The sequence below is a fragment of the Lissotriton helveticus genome, chromosome 6 (assembly GCF_964261635.1).
Source record: "Lissotriton helveticus chromosome 6, aLisHel1.1, whole genome shotgun sequence".
Lineage (NCBI taxonomy): Eukaryota > Metazoa > Chordata > Amphibia > Caudata > Salamandridae > Lissotriton > Lissotriton helveticus.
The window spans coordinates 1,003,570,156-1,003,584,736 of NC_136067.1; positions in this window are offsets into that span (position 1 = coordinate 1,003,570,156).

Sequence of the window (14,581 nt, forward strand, 5' to 3'; positions counted from 1 at the left end):
TAAGAAGAAACATTATACTTTCAAGATACGAAACCAGTTCTTTATTTTCCTAGTGCTCATTTGGAGCCATTGATCAAGGCATATTACTGAAATATCTATTCGCATCTATCCTTTATTATGCAGTTGATGTTCTTCTTCTTCTGGACTGGTTCTCCTTCTTCAACTCTCGTTGATACCAGTATGGAGAGAGAGTCTTCCAGGGCTGCAGTTGGCTCTACAATGCAATGTAAATTAGACTTCAGTGCACCTCTGACATTCCACATACACCATGTAGAAATATAAGCCAAATATAAATAGAATGTCACACTGACAAACGTTGGTACACAGAAATCACCCAAATCTATTTAAGATCATAAATGCTGGAAGAACACGCTGGCTCAATCAATTCATTGACTGCCTCTCACAACCTAATCTAGATATAATTATTTCTTCGCCTCTGCTCTGATAAATCCCCACTCCATGTCTAAACTTGGCAATAAAATCTTCTTTCCCATGGGCAAGTCTTCCAATTTGGCTGATTAAATTTCCCTGTCTTTATTATCCCAATTTGGCAACCGATTAAAGAAAGCATTTGCTCAATTACATCTCTCTTACTCCTACCAAGAGGTCCAGGTCAGTGGTCCATATGTTCTATTATCCTCAAATATGGTATAAATGAAATGTTCTCTGTTTAATTCAATGTAGAATCACTAATTGTAAATAAATATTCATATATATATATATATATATATATATATATATATATATATTAAAAGTTCAAGTAAAGGAAAATTGCGCAATCAGAGTGAGAGTTGATATTCACCAGTTTAATCCATGATACCGCTACGCGTTTCGACACCCGGCGGTGACTTGATCACACGATACATTACGTTGTCAAGGACGTGCATAAGTAAACTTAAACATAAGCATAGAAGAGGTACTGCAAATCGGCCTGCTTGGTCTGAGAAACATGGTCGCCATTTTGAGACAGGTAAAATGTAACACAAAACGGTAATAGGTCATGCTTACTGATACATAGTATTCACTCGCATACATGTTCATTTTAATAAATCAGTATTCTGTTTTCTCGCAATACATTTTCAAAATCAAGGACTGAAACTGTATGACTGTCAAAGTGCGAGATGGAAGTGCAGAGTGAAAATGCAATGACTGGTTAGCGCTGCAGCGTGAATGCGGTGAAAGACGCTACATATGGCTATATGGTGATGCAGGGATAATTCTGTATATCTACCTGCACCGGATTGTATTATTACTCGCGGTCTAGTGCCGTGACCCCGTTGTGTCTACTGAGTTGCTTGCCTTCATTTTATGCAAGCAAGAGACATACCGTACCTGGGGCACACACACATGCTTGCAGAGATGATGAGGATATATCTGCGCTAACGGGTCATTGCTAGGTGGACCTTGGAGCCTAGCAGCAGCACTGCATACGGCCAGCACCGCCATTGAGACACCCTGACACGGAGCCGTGTAACGGCAGCCATCCAGGCTGTTTGGATTGCGTGAATGGTCCGCTCCTTACTCCGATCAACAGGGTGCCGCGTGGTAGGCAAGGGGGTGCCCTGTGAGTGTTTGAAGACAGCAGCTTAGGGCATTAACGGGAGACACCACATGCAAATTGATTGCTGGACCACAACTACCACGAGACACTGTGGCATAAGCCCAGCCTGCCATGAGGCGTGTCATATAAAATGGACATGTTTGCTTTATTTAAAGTATTACTCGTCTTTTCCCTGAAGAAGAAGGCAAGACCTTCGAAACGTGTCGGACTATATACGAGACGAACTTTGGCCACTGAATACATCAGAGACTTTCTCCTGTGCCTGCAAGCTATCGTGCATGCTGCTGTCAATAAAGCACTGACCTGGTAACCCCCGTGAGTGAGGTGCGTTCTTTGAACGAGGGAGCTTTCATGTTTAAACGGACCCACCGCCGTTTTCATCGCACCCGCCCTGAAGAGTGCAGAAGGCGCTTTGGTGGACCTTGGAGCCTAGCAGCAGCACTGCATACGCCCAGCACCGCCATTGAGACACCCTGACATGGAGCCGTGTAACGGCAGCCATCCAGGCTGTTAGGATTGCGTGAATGGTCCGCTCCTTACTCCGATCAACAGGGTGCCGCGTGGTAGGCGAGGGGGTGCCCTGTGAGTGTTTGAAGACAGCGGCTTAGGGCATTAACGGGAGACACCACATGCAAATTGATTGCTGGACCACAACTACCACGAGACACTGCGGCATAAGCCCAGCCTGCCATGAGGCGTGTCATATAAAATGGACATGTTTGCTTTCTTTAAAGTTTTGCTCGTCTTTTCCCTGAAGAAGAAGGCAAGACCATCGAAACGCGTCGGACTATATACGAGATGAACTTTGGCCACTGAATACATCAGAGACTTTCTCCTGTGCCTGCAAGCTATTGTGCATGCTGCTGTCAATAAAGCACTGACCTGGTAACCCCCGTGAGTGAGGTGCATTCTTTGAACGAGGGAGCTTTCATGTTTAAACGGACCCACCACCGTTTTCATCGCACCCGCCCTGAAGAGTGGAGAAGGCGCTTTGGTGGACCTTGGAGACTAGCAGCAGCACTGCATACGCCCAGCACCGCCATTGAGACACCCTGACACGGAGCCGTGTAACGGCAGCCATCCAGGCTGTTAGGATTGCGTGAATGGTCCGCTCCTTACTTCGATCAACAGGGTGCCGCGTGGTAGGCGAGGGGGTGCCCTGTGAGTGTTTGAAGACAGCGGCTTAGGGAATTAACGGGAGACACCACATGCAAATTGATTGCTGGACCACAACTACCACGAGACACTGCGGCATAAGCCCAGCCTGCCATGAGGCGTGTCATATAAAATGGACATGTTTGCTTTATTTAAAGTATTGCTCGTCTTTTCCTTGAAGAAGAAGGCAAGACATTCGAAATGCGTCGGACTATATACGAGATGAACTTTGGCCACTGAATACATCAGAGACTTTCTCCTGTGCCTGCACGCTATTGTGCATGCTGCTGTCAATAAAGCACTGACCTGGTAACCCCCGTGAGTGAGGTGCGTTCTTTGAACGAGGGAGCTTTCATGTTTAAACGGACCCACCGCCGTTTTCATCGCACCCGCCCTGAAGAGTGCAGAAGGCGCTTTGGTGGACCTTGGAGCCTAGCAGCAGCACTGCATACGCCCAGCACCGCCATTGAGACACCCTGACACGGAGCGGTGTAACGGCAGCCATCCAGGCTGTTAGGATTGCGTGAATGGTCCGCTCCTTACTCCGATCAACAGGGTGCCGCGTGGTAGGCGAGGGGGTGCCCTGTGAGTGTTTGAAGACAGCGGCTTAGGGCATTAACGGGAGACACCCCATGCAAATTGATTGCTGGACCACAACTACCACGAGACACTGCGGCATAAGCCCAGCCTGCCATGAGGAGTGTCATATAAAATGGACATGTTTGCTTTATTTAAAGTATTGCTCGTCTTTTCCCTGAAGAAGAAGGCAAGACCTTCGAAACGCGTCGGACTATATACAAGACGAACTTTGGCCACTGAATACATCAGAGACTTTCTCCTGTGCCTGCAAGCTATCGTGCATGCTGCTGTCAATAAAGCACTGACCTGGTAACCCCCGTGAGTGAGGTGCGTTCTTTGAACGAGGGAGCTTTCATGTTTAAACGGACCCACCGCCGTTTTCATCGCACCCGCCCTGAAGAGTGCAGAAGGCGCTTTGGTGGACCTTGGAGCCTAGCAGCAGCACTGCATACGCCCAGCACCGCCATTGAGACACCCTGACACGGAGCCGTGTAACGGCAGCCATCCAGGCTGTTAGGATTACGTGAATGGTCCGCTCCTTACTCCGATCAACAGGGTGCCGCGTGGTAGGCGAGGGGGTGCCCTGTGAGTATTTGAAGACAGCGGCTTAGGGCATTAACGGGAGACACCACATGTAAATTGATTGCTGGACCACAACTACCACGAGACACTGCGGCATAAGCCCAGCCTGCCATGAGGTGTGTCATATAAAATTGACATGTTTGCTTTATTTAAAGTATTGCTCGTCTTTTCCCTGAAGAAGAAGGCAAGACCTTCGAAACGCGTCGGACTATATACGAGACGAACTTTGGCCACTGAATACATCAGAGACTTTCTCCTGTGCCTGCAAGCTATCGTGCATGCTGCTGTCAATAAAGCACTGACCTGGTAACCCCCGTGAGTGAGGTGCGTTCTTTGAACGAGGGAGCTTTCATGTTTAAACGGACCCACCGCCGTTTTCATCGCACCCGCCCTGAAGAGTGCAGAAGGCGCTTTGGTGGACCTTGGAGCCTAGCAGCAGCACTGCATACGCCCAGCACCGCCATTGAGACACCCTGACAAGGAGCCGTGTAACGGCAGCCATCCAGGCTGTTAGGACTGCGTGAATGGTCCGCTCCTTACTCCGATTAACAGGGTGCCGCGTGGTAGGCGAGGGGGTGCCCTGTGAGTGTTTGAAGACAGCTGCTTAGGGCATTAACGGGAGACACCACATGCAAATTGATTGCTGGACCACAACTACCACGAGACACTGCGGCATAAGCCCAGCCTGCCATGAGGCGTGTCATATAAAATGGACATGTTTGCTTTATTTAAAATATTGCTCGACTTTTCCCTGAAGAAGAAGGCAAGACCTTCGAAACACGTCGGACTATATACGAGACGAACTTTGGCCACTGAATACATCAGAGACTTTCTCCTGTGCCTGCAAGCTATCGTGCATGCTGCTGTCAATAAAGCACTGACCTGGTAACCCCCGTGAGTGAGGTGCGTTCTTTGAACGAGGGAGCTTTCATGTTTAAACGGACCCACCGCCGTTTTCATCGCACCCGCCCTGAAGAGTGCAGAAGGCGCTTTGGTGGACCTTGGAGCCTAGCAGCAGCACTGCATACGCTCAGCACCGCCATTGAGACACCCTGACAAGGAGCCGTGTAACGGCAGCCATCCAGGCTGTTAGGACTGCGTGAATGGTCCGCTCCTTACTCCGATTAACAGGGTGCCGCGTGGTAGGCGAGGGGGTGCCCTGTGAGTGTTTGAAGACAGCTGCTTAGGGCATTAACGGGAGACACCACATGCAAATTGATTGCTGGACCACAACTACCACGAGACACTGCGGCATAAGCCCAGCCTGCCATGAGGCGTGTCATATAAAATGGACATGTTTGCTTTATTTAAAATATTGCTCGACTTTTCCCTGAAGAAGAAGGCAAGACCTTCGAAACACGTCGGACTATATACGAGACGAACTTTGGCCACTGAATACATCAGAGACTTTCTCCTGTGCCTGCAAGCTATCGTGCATGCTGCTGTCAATAAAGCACTGACCTGGTAACCCCCGTGAGTGAGGTGCGTTCTTTGAACGAGGGAGCTTTCATGTTTAAACGGACCCACCGCCGTTTTCATCGCACCCGCCCTGAAGAGTGCAGAAGGCGCTTTGGTGGACCTTGGAGCCTAGCAGCAGCACTGCATACGCCCAGCACCGCCATTGAGACACCCTGACACGGAGCCGTGTAACGGCAGCCATCCAGGCTGTTAGGATTGCGTGAATGGTCCGCTCCTTACTCCGATCAACAGGGTGCCGCGTGGTAGGCGAGGGGGTGCCCTGTGAGTGTTTGAAGACAGCGGCTTAGGGCATTAACGGGAGACACCACATGCAAATTGATTGCTGGACCACAACTACCACGAGACACTGCGGCATAAGCCCAGCCTGCCATGAGGCGTGTCATATAAAATGGACATGTTTGCTTTATTTAAAGTATTGCTCGTCTTTTCCCTGAAGAAGAAGGCAAGACCTTCGAAATGCGTCGGACTATATACGAGACGAACTTTGGCCACTGAATACATCAGAGACTTTCTCCTGTGCCTGCAAGCTATCATGCATGCTGCTGTCAATAAAGCACTGACCTGGTAACCCCCGTGAGTGAGGTGCGTTCTTTGAACGAGGGAGCTTTCATGTTTAAACGGACCCACCGCCGTTTTCATCGCACCCGCCCTGAAGAGTGCAGAAGGCGCTTTGGTGGACCTTGGAGCCTAGCAGCAGCACTGCATGTCCCAGCACCGCCATTGAGACACCCTGACACGGAGCCGTGTAACGGCAGCCATCCAGGCTGTTAGGATTGCGTGAATGGTCCGCTCCTTACTCCGATCAACAGGGTGCCGCGTGGTAGGCGAGGGGGTGCCCTGTGAGTGTTTGAAGACAGCGGCTTAGGGCATTAACGGGAGACACCACATGCAAATTGATTGCTGAACCACAACTACCACGAGACACTGCGGCATAAGCCCAGCCTGCCATGAGGCGTGTCATATAAAATGGACATGTTTGCTTTATTTAAAGTATTGCTCGTCTTTTCCCTGAAGAAGAAGGCAAGACCTTCGAAACGCGTCGGACTATATACGAGACAAACTTTGGCCACTGAATACATCAGAGACTTTCTCCTGTGCCTGCAAGCTATCGTGCATGCTGCTGTCAATAAAGCACTGACCTGGTAACCCCCGTGAGTGAGGTGCGTTCTTTGAATGAGGGAGCTTTCATGTTTAAACGGACCCACCGCCGTTTTCATCGCACCCGCCCTGAAGAGTGCAGAAGGCGCTTTGGTGGACCTTGGAGCCTAGCAGCAGCACTGCATACGCCCAGCACCGCCATTGAGACACCCTGACACGGAGCCGTGTAACGGCAGCCATCCAGGCTGTTAGGATTGCGTGAATGGTCCGCTCCTTACTCCGATCAACAGGGTGCCGCGTGGTAGGCGAGGGGGTGCCCTGTGAGTGTTTGAAGACAGCGGCTTAGGGCATTAACGGGAGACACCACATGCAAATTGATTGCTGGACCACAACTACCACGAGACACTGCGGCATAAGCCCAGCCTGCCATGAGGCGTGTCATATAAAATGGACATGTTTGCTTTATTTAAAGTTTTGCTCGTCTTTTCCCTGAAGAAGAAGGCAAGACCATCGAAACGCGTCGGACTATATACGAGATGAACTTTGGCCACTGAATACATCAGAGACTTTCTCCTGTGCCTGCAAGCTATTGTGTATGCTGCTGTCAATAAAGCACTGACCTGGTAACCCCCGTGAGTGAGGTGCGTTCTTTGAACGAGGGAGCTTTCATGTTTAAACGGACCCACCGCCGTTTTCATCGCACCCGCCCTGAAGAGTGCAGAAGGCGCTTTGGTGGACCTTGGAGCCTAGCAGCAGCACTGCATACGCCCAGCACCGCCATTGAGACACCCTGACACGGAGCCGTGTAACGGCAGCCATCCAGGCTGTTAGGATTGCGTGAATGGTCCGCTCCTTACTCCGATCAACAGGGTGCCGCGTGGTAGGCGAGGGGGTGCCCTGTGAGTGTTTGAAGACAGCGGCTTAGGGCATTAACGGGAGACACCACATGCAAATTGATTGCTGGACCACAACTACCACGAGACACTGTGGCATAAGCCCAGCCTGCCATGAGGCGTGTCATATAAAATGGACATGTTTGCTTTATTTAAAGTATTGCTCGTCTTTTCCCTGAAGAAGAAGGCAAGACCTTCGAAACGCGTCGGACTATATACGAGACGAACTTTGGCCACTGAATACATCAGAGACTTTCTCCTGTGCCTGCAAGCTATCATGCATGCTGCTGTCAATAAAGCACTGACCTGGTAACCCCCGTGAGTGAGGTGCGTTCTTTGAACGAGGGAGCTTTCATGTTTAAACGGACCCACCGCCGTTTTCATCGCACCCGCCCTGAAGAGTGCAGAAGGCGCTTTGGTGGACCTTGGAGCCTAGCAGCAGCACTGCATGTCCCAGCACCGCCATTGAGACACCCTGACACGGAGCCGTGTAACGGCAGCCATCCAGGCTGTTAGGATTGCGTGAATGGTCCGCTCCTTACTCCGATCAACAGGGTGCCGCGTGGTAGGCGAGGGGGTGCCCTCTGAGTGTTTGAAGACAGCGGCTTAGGGCATTAACGGGAGACACCACATGCAAATTGATTGCTGAACCACAACTACCACGAGACACTGCGGCATAAGCCCAGCCTGCCATGAGGCGTGTCATATAAAATGGACATGTTTGCTTTATTTAAAGTATTGCTCGTCTTTTCCCTGAAGAAGAAGGCAAGACCTTCGAAACGCGTCGGACTATATACGAGACAAACTTTGGCCACTGAATACATCAGAGACTTTCTCCTGTGCCTGCAAGCTATCGTGCATGCTGCTGTCAATAAAGCACTGACCTGGTAACCCCCGTGAGTGAGGTGCGTTCTTTGAATGAGGGAGCTTTCATGTTTAAACGGACCCACCGCCGTTTTCATCGCACCCGCCCTGAAGAGTGCAGAAGGCGCTTTGGTGGACCTTGGAGCCTAGCAGCAGCACTGCATGTCCCAGCACCGCCATTGAGACACCCTGACACGGAGCCGTGTAACGGCAGCCATCCAGGCTGTTAGGATTGCGTGAATGGTCCGCTCCTTACTCCGATCAACAGGGTGCCGCGTGGTAGGCGAGGGGGTGCCCTCTGAGTGTTTGAAGACAGCGGCTTAGGGCATTAACGGGAGACACCACATGCAAATTGATTGCTGAACCACAACTACCACGAGACACTGCGGCATAAGCCCAGCCTGCCATGAGGCGTGTCATATAAAATGGACATGTTTGCTTTATTTAAAGTATTGCTCGTCTTTTCCCTGAAGAAGAAGGCAAGACCTTCGAAACACGTCGGACTATATACGAGACAAACTTTGGCCACTGAATACATCAGAGACTTTCTCCTGTGCCTGCAAGCTATCGTGCATGCTGCTGTCAATAAAGCACTGACCTGGTAACCCCCGTGAGTGAGGTGCGTTCTTTGAACGAGGGAGCTTTCATATATATATATATATATTACCTACTGGCGGTCGCCAGTAGGTATATATAGTTAGGATTTTTTCTCTATTGGATTTTTGAAAATTCTATGTCTAATAACTTTGGCGTTTGTGGACGGAATTGGCTGAAATTTTCAGGAAAATTGAACATTTTGTTTCTGAGCAGCCACTGAAAATGTGGGGGGGGTTCGTCAAGGGGGGGCCGAGAAAAAAGGGGGGTCCCAAAACACGTTTTTCCCATGTTAATTTCCATAGGGCGGTTGGCCTCACTTTTAGCCCGAATGGCTGAATGGATTTGCACGAAACTTGGCAAAATTGTAGGGACTGTTAGCCCGATGTGCCTTTGCTAGGTCTCAAGATATGTGCTCCAGTGGATTTTGAGAAATTAACGTTCAAAAAAAAATATATATCTGTAAGCGCGCTCCGGGCAGCGCCCCGGTTCGCGTACTTGACGCGTAACGGAACTTCGCGAAGCGAAGCTGATTGGCTCTCCGGTGTCTGTCAACATTCTAAACAGTCCGGAGCGGCCGCCATCTTGTCTCTCGGTAGGATCGAGAGACAAGAGGAGGCCAAAACAAAGGGGGAAATTACCATAAGGGGCATAGTAGATCCTTCCTGACCCCCTAGGTTTGATGTGGAGGCTTTAAAAGGGCCCCGCGGGGCAAAAAAAAATAATTTTTTTGCGTGGGTAGCGCCCGGTACGCGCACCGGGAAGCGGTCCGGGGAGCGTACTATAAGGAAAAAGGAATGATAGACTATGATATTTTGAAATATTGTATGTTTATTGATTGTTCTTTTTGTTGTTTTTTTTTTCATTTAAGTAGCAGTATTAATGATTATTAAATATAAATGTATTTTTGAAATTGTGCACAGTATACTATAAGTCTGACTTTACTTTATAATCAATTTGGTACTAGTTTATGAATTACATATAAAAATGATTAAAGACTCAAACAATTTTTAAATATTAAATATAATTTTATTTTTCTGATTCTTTTTCAAAATTTAATAGAACGTCTAACATTTGACTGTCCGATATGTCCTCTTGTTGAGTGAACATAACTTCCACATTTGACCGTCATCATAATGAAGTAAATGATCCACAGATTCTACACATTGTAGAAGTTCATGGTCTCGTGATTCATCCATGAATTCCAAGTCAATGGGTTCAATTATTTCCTCATTATTCATGTCTAGGACAATTTCAAAGGAAACGTTCTGTTCTCCTTGCATTTTTGTGCTGAAATTTGAATAAAAAATAAATATATCAGTAGAGATAGGGCACTGTTGGGTTTAAGTTCAGACAGGTAGTGTTGAGGCATGAAGTAGTACTATTAAAAAGTGCCTGTGAGAACGCCTATGTAAATTCATAATAATACCACAGAAACCTAAATCAATCCATAATTATAATAAACAAGCCTTTCTCAATGTCTAACTCTTACAGAGGGATAGTATATAACTATCTGAAAATGTTTTCAAATGTATAAAATAATATCTTACCTTTTAAAAACAAGTTTAAGTTGTGAGTGAAAATGATCTTGCAAGTAGTTCAGGAAGTAGTAGTCAAAATGGCTGTGTTTCTCTCTCTTTTTTTATATATATTCAGGTACATAACCAATCAAATGTCAGGTAAAAAAAGTAGAAAATGAAAGTAACATTTTAATTGGTTGTCAATTCCAACACTTCAGATGTGTTTTGTGAAGTAATTTACCTCAGGGTATTTAGAGAGGTCCACAGGCTAAATGGCTAAATGGAATTCCAACCAAATGTGTGAAAATGGTAGGGATTGATATGTAGTATGAGCTAATCTATATTTGGTGAAAGTGTCTCCAGAGTTTCTTCTGTAAATTACTTTCCCACCTTTTTTAATGGAGCGCTTCCCGGTGAGCGCCCCGGTACGCGAACCGGCAGCGTTACGGGAGTCCACCATTTTGTGTTTTGGTCGAATAAAGATACAAGATGGAGGGCAAATAATGTTCAGAATGGGTAGAAGGGGGCACGGTAGACCTATTTTGACACCCTAGGTTTTCTGAGGGTGGCTGAGGAGGCCCATATGTGTGAAAAAAAATCATTTTTTAAAAAAAATTCGCGCGGTTAGCTTCCGGTTCCCGTACCGGGTAGCGCTCCGGGGAGCGTACTTTGTTGAAAATTAGTGAAAAAAGTTAGAGTAAAATAATAATTGTGAGTGATCAGATGTAGGGTAGCTCTGAGAAGAGCTTTTGGGTTTATGGTACATTTAGGTACTTATAAGTAGGTACCAATGCACATTTTTAAATTCAGAATGAAAACTCTGTTCCCTTCATCTGAGAAGTGAACTCCATCTCCTCTGTAGATATCTTGCATGTAGTAACGTAAGTTATTGTTGTAGATGGAGCCCATTCCATGGTCTCTCATGTAAGCTGAAACAGATTTGTTTACATGCTTCCTCGATTTCTCAATTTGTGGACAAAATTGGTTCGACCACCTCCATTTCTGTCTTTGGCATATATTTGAATATACCAAGGGAGTTTGAGGAAAAAGTGCCATCAATTGCTCAAAGGTGTCCTTTACAAGCATTTCCAGACCTACCCCAGTCAAAGTGCCCAAGTCATTTCCTCCACAGTGCACAATTAACAGGTCAGGTTTAGGCAAATGCATAAAGGTTTTCACCAATGGTATCAATTGGTGACATTTTAATCCTCTGTGGCCAAACCACTTAATTTCCACATCTTGTAAATTGAGGTTAGGTAAATTTCTGTTATCAGCATACCTCTGAGCCCAGTAGATGTAACTATGTCCAACAATACAGACAGAAAACATGGTGAGAGGAGGTTCTGCTGCAGTCAGATGAAGTGTGGCAATGAAATGGGAGTTGAAAAAATAAGAGTTTAAAATGAAAAAAACTGTGGAGTTTCTGTGTTAATGAAGCAGTAGCAGTGATTGGTGGATTTTGATTGCTGAAAACAGAAAGTTAGGGTGCATGGATGAGTTCTTTGAAAGATGTAATTTGAATGGTCAAAAAAAAATCATTTTATGAAAGATTGCACTGGATACGCAGGTGTACTGAGAGTTCAGAGTTCAATTGAAACATTGTTGTGTGAACTTGCAAACATGAGAGGTCTTTCAGGAGGTGGTTGCTATGCAAAAAAGGCAGAAAGGGCAGAGGGGGGAAGGGTGTTGATTTAAAAAAAAGTGAGGGAAGAGTTTTGATTGGGTGACATGAGAGATATGTGTGATGAATTACAGGTTTTCTGTGCTTTTTATGGCTGCAGACTCTGGAGTGCATACCTTTTGCTCTGCTAAAGACAATTTGGTGTGTTTCTGAGACTGTTTTGAAACTCATAAAGTATTTGCTAAGGTGAGAAAAGATTCATTTAATTTAGATAGAGAATAGTATGGTTTAGGGAGAACATTATGAATAAAGTTGTGTATTTAAAATTTTGATTTGTGTCAAGTGTTTTACAAATAGATTTTGTTTCTTTGTGTTACATAGCCATGTTAAAAGTGACGCTAAAATAGTGCAAGGGTCTTACAAAAATGCTTTCATGTGTCTTAGGGTATTTTAACTCACTTCCCCATGAATGTATGAATATAATTGCTTTACAAGTTGTGTTTAAAAACGATTTTTGAAATCAATTAGGTTTCTTGATATGTACTGCTAGAGCTTCATAGGTTGCTTGGGGCATATTTATAAGGCCTTTGTGTCTCTCTGATGTTATTTTTCCCATTTTAATTTAAGACCTTTCCCTGTGGTGCAAGGTCCTTGTAAATACGCCCCCATCTGTGCTTGGCAAATTTAGATCTTGATTATTTGACTTACATAGCCATGTTAAAAGTGATCTAAAAATGGAGCAAGGGCTTAAAAAAAACGATTTCATGTGTCTTAGGGTATTTTAAGTAACTTCCCCATGAATGTATGAATATAATTGCTTTACAAGTTGTGTTTAAAAACGTTTTTTGAAATCAATTAGGTTTCTTGATATGTAATGCTAGAGGTTCATAGGTTGCTTGGGGCATATTTATAAGGCCTTTGAGTCTCTCTGATGTTATTTTTCCCATTTTAATTTAAGAGCTTTCCCTGTGGTGCAAGGTCCTTGTAAATACGCCCCCATCTGCGCTTGGCAAATTTAGATCTTGATTATTTGACTTACATAGCCATGTTAAAAGTGATCTAAAAATGGAGCAAGGGCTTAAAAAAAACGCTTTCATGTGTCTTAGGGCATTTTAAGTCACTTTCCGATGAATGTAGGTATATAATTTATTTAGATGATGTGTTTAAAAACGATTTTTGAAATCAATTAGGTTTCTTGATATGTAATGCTAGAGCTTCATAGGTTGCTTGGGGCATATTTATAAGGCCTTTGTGTCTCTCTGATGTTATTTTTCCCATTTTAATTTAAGACCTTTCCCTGTGGTGCAAGGTCCTTGTAAATACGCCCCCATCTGTGCTTGGCAAATTTAGATCTTGATTATTTGACTTACATAGCCATGTTAAAAGTGATCTAAAAATGGAGCAAGGGCTTAAAAAAAACGCTTTCATGTGTCTTAGGGCATTTTAAGTCACTTTCCGATGAATGTAGGTATATAATTTATTTAGATGATGTGTTTAAAAACGATTTTTGAAATCAATTAGGTTTCTTGATATGTAATGCTAGAGCTTCATAGGTTGCTTGGGGCATATTTATAAGGCCTTTGTGTCTCTCTGATGTTATTTTTCCCATTTTAATTTAAGACCTTTCCCTGTGGTGCAAGGTCCTTGTAAATACGCCCCCATGTGTGCTTGGCAAATTTAGATTTTGATTATTTGACTTACATAGCCATGTTCCATACAGTTCTAACCTTCTGCGTAGTCTTTGATATGCTAGAGTCCATCTGCACTATGAGATACCTAAGCAAAGGAAACACAGGTGATGTGATTGTGAAATGAGGAAAAGAAACTCCACATTTTTCAATTACATCACCTGTGTTTCCTAAGTTTACGAATGACATTGTGCAGATGAGGTTTAGGTCTGTCCACGGACACAGAAAAGGTCTGGCCTTTGTTCAAGAGTGAAGTGGACATGACTTACTTCATTGGTAGGCCTTCACATGTATTATCTCCTCTGTACTCTTCAAAAAGCGTAAATTTCATCTGCAACCCTGAGTAGGCCTCACCTCAAACAAACCTCTGGATAGGCCACACTTTATCGTCATCCTGAATCAATCATTTAAAATGTTAGGGACAGATTTATGATAGGTGTAAGCTTATTTTGCGTCACTGTGCGTGACTTTTGTGACGCAGCGGCGGTGCAAAAGATTTGCTATGTGGCGACATATTTACAACTTGATGCATCTAGGCAGATGTGTCATGCTGTAAAGTCCCGTGCCACATGAAACCGATGCAGCAGTGATGCAAAACATGCACCATGTTGCAAGACAGGCCTCATTTCATCTCCAACAAGATAAGAAGCTGAATCTTCTGTAAATGTCAAAATTGTTGTATACACTGCTCAACTTATGTGTACTCTTTGATATGCTAGAGTCCATCTGCACTATGAGATACCTAAGCAAAGGAAACACAGGTGATGTGATTGTGAAATGAGGAAACGAAACTCCACATTTTTCAATTACATCACCTGTGTTTCCTAAGTTTACGAATGACATTGTGCAGATGAGGTTTAGGCCTGTCCACGGACACAGAAGAGGTCTGGCCTTTGTTCAAGAGTGAAGTGGACATGACTTACTTCATTGGTAGGCTTTCACATGTA